Source organism: Protopterus annectens, chromosome 5.part0 (genome assembly GCF_019279795.1).
Source record: "Protopterus annectens isolate FY-2018-M chromosome 5.part0, PAN1.0, whole genome shotgun sequence".
Classification (NCBI taxonomy): Eukaryota; Metazoa; Chordata; order Ceratodontiformes; family Protopteridae; genus Protopterus; species Protopterus annectens.
Window position 1 is genome coordinate 1015761491 of NC_056735.1, and position 10000 is coordinate 1015771490.

Sequence of the window (10000 nt, forward strand, 5' to 3'; positions counted from 1 at the left end):
TATATATATATATGTGTGTGTGTGTGTGTGTGTGTGTATATATATATATATATATATATATATATATATATATATATATATATATATATATATATATATATATATATATATATATATATATATATATATATATATATATATATATATATATAACATCTGTACATACTTATATACATTTCCTATGCTGGGCGCTGCTTACACCCGGCCATGTGCACTCACATATGCTTACTGTTTTTTATATATTTTTACTGCCGCTTATTTGTGCTTACTTGTGTCTTATTCATTACGACAATACCACTTTGATTGAAAGGATCTGGTTAAAAGTCCATGCGATACTCAAGTTCACTTTTACATGTTATTATGTTGGTTTTACAGCAGAACGACATTCATTCCACATGGAAACTGATATGTGCTATAGTCAAACTTGAAATGTGAATGCCTGTTCGTTAGGCAGATGCTCTAACCACTGCAATATTGGTGTGCTACTTCATTTATATGTATACCCATGGCTCATAGTTACCCAAACACACACCTCACCACTTCACTAACACAGCAGGCATCCATTCTCCTGTTGGGAAAACCACACCACTACACATGCGCCATTCCCTACTGCTCTGGACCTGTCCCGCATGTTGACTCACTCCAAGTATATTCAGACTTCCCTAACCTATAGTCCTGCACATATGTTCATATGTTGGTCTGACTGGGACTGCCCTGTACCTGTTTTAAAGTCAGACTTAGCATGTGGGCAAAGTTATTCCCACTATTATCATCCTACCTGTGGTTAGAGATGCAGGGGGTTTGCTTACCAATGGCCAGCATGATATGTCAGCACTAGGTAATATGGGTGTTCTGCTGCTGCTTTCCTTTGCATTCATTATGAATGCTTTCTTGTGCCCTTGTTTGTTCTGCATATATATATATATATATATATATATATATATATATATATATATATATATATATATATATATATATATATATATATATATATATATATATATATATATATAAAATCTGTACATATGCATGCATATACATCTACATGTTTAATTACTTTGATCATACTGTTCAATGACTGTGCTGTCTGCTATGTTTGTGATAACATCAGAGTTAGGTATAACTGTTGTGGCTTAGTGGTAAATCACATTTGTTGGGATGTGTAGGGTCCTGGGGTTGAGCCTGGCTGAGGTGGTTTATTGTGTTGATGGGCAGAACAAGGGCTGTTCGACAAAGGGTGAGTACAACACTTTTCAGCAGCGGTTTACCATTTCGCCATGTTTAACCACCATTTCCCATCATGCAAACACCTTCTGAATTTTTACTGTGATATGTCACCCTGGTTCGCATTTCAATGGTATTATATCATTATACATCATAAAATTAACAGGATATCCTCGTATATGGATTATGAGTCGTAAATTATGTGTGCTGCAGTCGAACCGGCAACATCTGCTTGATAGGCGGATGCTCTAATTACTACACTATTGCTGTGCTGCTTCATTTGCATGTATACCCATGGCTCATAGTTACCAGAATAAATGCTAAAGAAACATCACTAACACAGCAGTCATCCATTCTCCGGTCGTAAATAAACCACACCACTACACATGTGCCACTCCCTACTGCTCTAGACACGTCCCGTATGTTGGCTCACTCCAAGTACATTCAGACATCCCAAGTTTATAGTCCTGGGACATACATTCATATAATGGTCAGGGTGTTCAATTAGTCTTCTGGTTTTTGGCTCGTATAGTCCTGGGACATACATTCATATAATGGCCAGGGTGTTCAATTCGTCTTCTGGTTTTTGGCTCGTTTGGACTGAGACTGAGACGGAGACTGAGACTGTTTGAAAGTCAGACTTAGCACATGGATAAAGTTAGTGCAACTGTTAGCATCCTATCTGTGGTTGGAGATGCAGGAGGTTTGCTCACCTCTGACAATCTTGATATGACAGCACTAAATAATACGGGGGTTTCTGCCTCTGTTTTCCTTCACATTTGTTATGACTGCTTTATTGTGACCATGTTCATTCTTCATGGATAAATATATATATATATATATATATATATATATATATATATATATATATATATATATATATATGTATGTATATGTCTGTATATGTCTGTACATACACATGCATATACACCTACATACTTATTTAAATTTCCCATAATGTTGAATGACTGCCACTTACCGCTGCACATACCTGCTTATGTCAGCTTGTAAGTGACTTAATCACCCTATATCTGACAGCCATTATTCTGGGTATCATATAAATTTAGCAGCCCTTGCATGGCTTGGACCCAGGAACAGAAACACCTTAGTCATCAGTTTGACCACTACACCATCCCTGGTACATTCTGCACGGATGGTAGTTAGAATATATGACTTTACTACAGGCATTCTACACTACTGGCAACAAATGTGTCGGTTGGTGTACATATGTATAGTACATGTTAATGTTCATATGTTTCTGAGAGACTTATGTATAGATTTGCAAATATACTTATTTATAAATAAGACACATACTTGACAACTATTTGTATACATGTATGTGTGATGTGTAGCTGTAGCTATGCGTACATAAGTATGTACATTTATAGATGTATGACCACATATCTGGGGTTGTACATGGCCATGTATATGAACACCCGCATCTGGGAGGGACATGTACAGTTTGTATACAGGGGTTGTGTGCATCATTACGACTTGGAACCTGGACAGGGTATACAATTGTAGATGTGTACTATTTGGACGATGGCTATGGGGAAGCTTTTAGGGAACATGTGAAAGGTATATACTCCTGATAATGCACATGGAGAGACGTGCATCATGGCCAGGTGTTTAATCCCAGGTCGTAGGTTATGCAGGACCATCTGGAGGCTGAGCAGGGTTGTGGACAACTACTGCTAATACAACTTGTGTCCGGATGTCTATGGGGCTGGACTTTTGTTGTGCCACCAAGTCTAATCTTTAGAACAGACACTTATCCCATGAGGGATGTCCAAAAATTGTGGACGCCAATGACTCCTATTCTTTTGGCTTTATGAAAATGAGGGAGGGTTATACACACATGGAATACCTAGTTTGCAAGCCTGAGACTGCCTAGGGTGAGACTGCCATCTAGATGTGGGCAAGGGGCACTATGTGCAGATATGGCTGGCCCAAGATAGTAGCCCGAATATGGGTGCTTTTGGTGGACATTCAGCAAGGGGGTTGGGTGTGCTGTGGATGGGATGATGGGTATTCAATTATGTATCCTGGTCTGTAGGGGTTGGATGGCTCAGTTTATGCTAGACCATTATGTGGGTGTGAGTCGGTACTGTTTCTGTACATGTGTATTGCACATTTTAATGTTCATATGTTTGTGGGATTATGTTCTGCAGTATGGTCTGTCAGGGTGTATTGGGGATGTGAATGCATGTTCTTTGGTTTCCTTTTTGATTCACGCACTGCTCCCTTGTACACCTCCAGTTCACCTGTTGTACATCCGACCCAGTCTCCCCTTGGCGAATTATTACATTACCCATCACCCCCCCCCAAATTCCACATACACACCATCCATCCCTTCTCTGGTTGCTGGCCCATGGCACAGACAGCAGTACATATTGCATACTCTACATATCTCTGGTACCAATATGGTTGTGAGGACAACCTTAGCATATTTGGTCTTCCACATGCTGTACTTCACAACATAGGTACATGAAAATACCTATCTTTCATGACATGGTAGGTTGACCCGGGTAATACCCATTCATTTTTGGGCCATCCAGACAAGGACAACTCGGACTGCAAATGGGCAGATATTGAGCAAATGCTCTGACCACATTGGGCTTGGCTTAGCAAAGGGCAGCGGCATGCAAACACACTGCGTTTCGCTTCCACTTGGTATAAAAATCAACACTACAATGAAATACGGACACGGGGTTTTAAATGTCATTACTCAAGGGAAGGGGGCTCAACATTCAGCTATGTGCTTGTGTGTTTACTCCTGTGATTTTATTTTGGTGTTCGCGGAACTCATTTGTATGCTTTGCATACATTTCAGTATCCACGGACACTGACAGGAGTGATTACGAATAGAGGCAGGCTGTACTAGTCAACATTTTAGGTTGCACGACAGTAGTTGACATGTTCACGTCTCCATGCAGCGCTTAAACCCACCCCCTGCACTCACGCACATTTCCTGTGCATGTGGACGGTGCGGCAGCGCGCCTTCATTAATATGCATATGGTGCTGCTGTACCATCTCTACACTGCACGCTCGGCACAAGGCTATCGCCGTCATTGCGCCGAGTTTCATGAATCCCAGGGCAAGTGTTGTACATGCTGAACATTAATGTAATATGTCAAATTTCTCAAAATGGCACTTGATGTAGTGAGAGGGATGTATCCCATACCACCTAACATATGTAAGTATTTTCTTTTCTTTTTTTTTTTTATATAAATCATTTTTTATTAAATTTTAAAACATAAACAAAAATGATAACATTTCATTTAAGAAATAAATATTTGACACAGTAAATGGCAAAAAAAAATATTAAATCAAACAAAAACAAGTAATGAACTGTTATATAAAACACATAAAACATCTATATGCAAAGGTGTCTACTAACAGTTCCTTGTTATTACTTTCCTTGCAGTGGTTAGTTTGCTCCACAGGATTGGATATGTTAGCCTTATAATACACTCAGGGACTGGAGTATTAAAATGAGCAAATGATTTAGTTAAAGCAAATATGTCAGAAAATAAAGCTTGAAAGAAATTAGTAATCTCTTTCCAGTATGTCTTAATGATAACATATTCAAAAACATATACTTCCAGTTAGCTTTAGTGTCTAACTTACATCTCCAAAAAAACTTAGTTTTGGATATTAATTTTATTCTATGTGCAGTAAAGAAAGAGCTGTGTAAAAATTTCCAAGAGAACAGTTTCCATTTAAGTGAGCACGTTTTTTTAGATGATAACAGAAATAGTTTTTTTTTATCCTCATCATTAGATGGTTTATTATTTATAAGTTTAAGATAATTCCAATAGTTTTCTTTATTATATCGTAATTCTTTTTTATCACCTTATAAATTTTGGATAAGAGACACGTCCCAGATATTTTCTGCTGTACCAAGATAGTTAAAGTTCAATTAAATTAGGAATAGAACTTCTTACTGATGATTGCTTAACTTCAATTTTATGTTCAACAAATTGTCTACAATTTTGCACATGCAACCATAAGTAATCTTCCCTATCAAACTTCTTAATGCTATATTGGGCATAGTATATGTTTCCTTTATTCATTGACTGGGACCAATATATGAGATTATTTTCTTAGAAAGTAGTCATTGTGGATAAATTTAAAGTAGAAACATTATTCTGAGTATAAGCTACTGGAAAGATAAGGAAAAACATGCTTTATACATTTGATTTCTATAAATGAAATGTCTCAATGTATTCACTATAATAGTAATGTAATTAGAATTAATTGTTTGATTATGGTTATTTATGAAAAGTTCTTTTAATAGACAGAACAAAGAATTATTTAGAGTTAAATAATAATGAGTGTACAGTTCCTTTCGGTCACAGTTAGTGTAAATGAATTGCCAGTAACTTCAAAAATGATTTGTAAACCACAGAAAAACATCTAGCAATCCATACCTCAGCCAAAGAAGTCACTATTGTTTGCCAAGAAATACAGAGTTCTATGTCAAAAGATGAAAAATTCTTTATTGTAGGTAAGCGCTTTCATAGTGCTGCTCACACCACTTCATCAGACCTTTTACAACCATGCATCACAGTACTCTATACTTTATACAGAAATTTGAATCAGCCCATTAACTTAATTGATTCAATTGATTCAATTAAATAAATTAACTTGTTAATAACTCATGAAAACCTTCAATCAAAGCTATGCATAGGGTGCACAAGCTCAAACTACTATAAAATCATATATAAGAAATGCATATATAACAAATGTATGAGTGTAAAGACACAATAAAAACTCATAAAAAACACTTATAAAACTCATGTAGGGATACTTTTAGACCAGTGCATTCATACAAAGATAAAAAACAAATACATACAAACATTTCTCTCTTTCTGCATCTAACCAAACTACTATAAAAACATTTTTAAGAAATGCATATATAACAAATAGCCATATGTGTATGAATGTAAAGACACAATAAAAATTCATAAAAAACATTTGTAAAACTCATGTATGCATACATTTAGACCAGTGCATTCATACAAAAATAAAAATATAAAACAAATACATACAAACATTTCTCTCTTTCTGCACCTAACCAGAAGGGTGTTTAGATATTATTTATTATATAACTGTTCCAAATGACTTTTGTATGATCAAATCAAAGGCCTATTCCACAAGCCAGGGTAAAGGGGGATTATATCATTTTAGCCTCGACCCCTATTTCCTCTCAATCTAATAATCCAGTGTGTCTCAGAAGTCTCAGTTTTGTTTATTATGTCCCCCACTCTATAATTTTCTCTTACTGATTCTATCACTTGGAAGCTAAATGTATGCTCTGGCCCCTTACTTTGCACATACTTAGCCAATGCATTTGTCACATTCTGGTTCCTAATGTATAATAAATGTTCTTGTATTCTGAACCTCAATTGTAAAATGCACCCTGACACAGGTAGAGAATTTGTGTTCAATGTTCAAGCTACCTGTAATAGCAAGAACATAGTATATATAGCAGTGTGTAATGTTTGTTCGAGTTTCTATGTAGGAAAAACTAACAGGGAATTGAGGTTCAGAATACAAGAACATTTATTATACATTAGGAACCAGAATGTGACAAATGCATTGGCTAAGCATGTGCAAAGTAAGGGGCCAGAGCATACATTTAGCTTCCAAGTGATAGAATCAATAAGAGAAAATGATAGAGGGGGGGCATAATAAACGGAACTGAGACTTCTGAGACACACTGGATTATTAGATTGAGAGCAGATAGGGGTCAGGGGCTAAATGACAGAATCCCCCTTAAGCTTGTCTTGCGGAATAGGCCTTTGATTTGATCATACAAAAGTCATTTGGAAAAGTTATATAATTAATAATACCTAAGCCCCCTTCTGGTTAGGTGCAGAAAGAGAGAAATGTTTGTATGTATTTGTATTATATTTTTATTTTTGCATGAATGCACTGGTCTAAAAGTAGGCATACATGAGTTTTACGAGGGTTTTTTATGAATTTTTATTGTGTCTTTACATTCATACACATATGGTTACTTGTTATATATAATTTCTTAAATATGTTTTTATAGTAGTTTGGTTAGATGCAGAAAGAGAGAAATGTTTGTATGTATTTGTTTTTTACCTTTGTATGAATGCACTGGTCTACAAGTATGCCTACATGAGTTTTATAAGTGTTTTTATGAGTTTTTATTGTGTCTTTACAGTCATACACATTTGTTATATATGCATTTCTTATATATGTTTTTATAGTAGTTTGAGCTTTTGCACCTTATGCATAGCTTTGAAGGTTTTCATGGTTTATTAAAAAGTTAATTTATTTAATTGAATCAATTGAATCAATTAAGTTAATGGGCTGATTCAAATTTTTGTATAAAGTATAGAGTACTGTGATGCATGGTTGTAAAAGGTCTGATGAAGTGGTGTGAGCAGCACCACAAAAGCGCTTACCTACAATAAAGATGTTTTCATCTTTTGACATAGAACTCTGTATTTCTTGACAAACAATAGTGACTTCTTTGGCTGAGGTTTGGATCGCTAGCTGTTTTTCTGTGGTTTACAGATAATAAGAATGTTTTGTGGGGTTTGATTTTATCCAAAGGTTTCCTTGAATGTCTCTCCATTTAGCAGTATAATAAGTATTTGACCAGAGAATTGTTTTGATAACAGATGATAGGGAGTATAATTCTAGATCTGGTAACGCAATACCTCCAAAGGACCATTCTCTAATATGATGACTTAAGGCTGTTCTGGGCTTATTAAGATACCAGAAGAATATTAAAATTAAAGAATTAAACTTTTTTGTAAAGGTTTTAGTAGGGGATAAATATAATTATTGCACTATATATAGAATTTGTGGTAGAACAATCATTTTAAGTATGGAAATTCTTTCATTCATAGTAAAAAGAAATATATATATTCTACTTATTTGTGAGATTTTCTATAGGAGGTAAACTACTATTATAATTGATATCTATTATTTTGTTAATGTTTTCAGTGATAATTATTACCAGATAATTCAACCTTTTTTCTTGAACTATGTATTTATTAAATCTTTCCCCCATGTCATTAATGTTATAATTTATAGGTACTTTTTATCTTTATTAAGAGTAAGTACAACTTTCTTCTGAAAGTTTTCTATTAGAACAATGAAGGTTGAAAGTGAATTATTACATTCATTTAATGTCAGAAAAATATAATCTGGAAACAACTGGTGTTTACAAGTTAGGTTCTTATATAGGTGAACACCTTTAATGTCTGGGCATGTTCTTATTAAGTTAGCAAATAGTTCTATAAATAACGTAAAAAGTAAAGGTGAAAGTGGACATCTTTGCTTAGTTCCTTTAGAGATTTTAACTGATTCTGAAGTGAATAAACCTATTTTGACATGCGCATAAGAGTTAACAAAAAGAAGATTAGTAAGTTGTATACATTTGTCTGAAAAGTTACTTTCTTCAAGTACCAGTGAGAGATAGCTCCAACTGACCAAATCAAAAGCACTATTGGTATCCAGACTTACTATAGTTAAGTTCTCTTTTGTTTTATTCGTAAAGTCAATTATTGATAACATTCTTTTGATATTGTCATAGGAGCTTCGATTTAAGATAAAGGCAGTTTGGTCATCATCAATCAGAAATGGAAGAAACTGTATCAATCTATCAGTATGAATGAACATAAGTAATTTATAGTCTATGTTTAACAAAGAAAGCGGTCTATCAGAAGAACATTTTACAGGGTCTTTATCTGATTTTAAGATTGGAGAAATAAAGGTGTATTTCCAAGAGGGGGCATTTTCTAAGTTTTTAACTACCCTGAAAATGTTAAGCAGTATATTCAATGCTTCTTTTGGCATTAACATATAAAGTTCAGGAAAGATGCCATCATTACCAGGAGCCTTGTCTGTTTTTAGATTTTTTAATGTAAGCTTTTAATTCAGAATTTAAGATAGGCCTATCAGTAAGATTAATTTGGTCCTCGGTTAATTTTTCTTAGCATATTTCTTAATAAATTTCTTAGTTTTCTCTTGAGAATCCATTAAAGAATTTTTGGTATTTATTGTGTTAAAGTAATCCCTAAATTATTTCAAGATTCCTTTAATTCAGTGACCTTTTTGAGGGGGGAATATATTTCTTTAATATTATTAACTTTATTATATATTTTATTGACAGCTAGTTTATGCGTGCATTTAGGGTTAACTGATGGATTAACTATTTTGATTTTTTCCAGATTGATCATGGTTTCATGATTTCAAATTTCTAAGTATTTACCATTCAATTTATTTATATATTTTATCATATTTGTATATATTTTTTTATTTTTTTGAGGGGGCTATCTAATTTTAATTTATCTATTTGTTCTTGCAGTTTAATCAGTTCTTTGGCCCATTTCTTTTCATTTTGAAATATACAAGGATATAATTCTACTATATAGGTATAATTTTGAAGCATCCCATAAATATGTCATAATATAATTGGTAAGCATAAAATTTTGAATTTCTTTTAGGAAATATTCCTTGAAGTCTTTCAGGTTAGTTGTACAGGCAAGTATAAGTTTAATAGGAATGCTATGGTTTTGTTTTAGGGGATAATTAAAAGTTATAGCATTGTGGTTTGAGAGTGGACACAATATAACCTTAACCTTATCTAATCTATTTATTGGGTCATTTGATACATATACTCTATCAGGTCTGGCCTGAGTTCCATGCCTATGTGAGTAGTGAGTAAAAAAAAGTGAGTCAGGATCTGAAAAATCATGTATATGTCTGACTTGAATTAACTCCAGAATT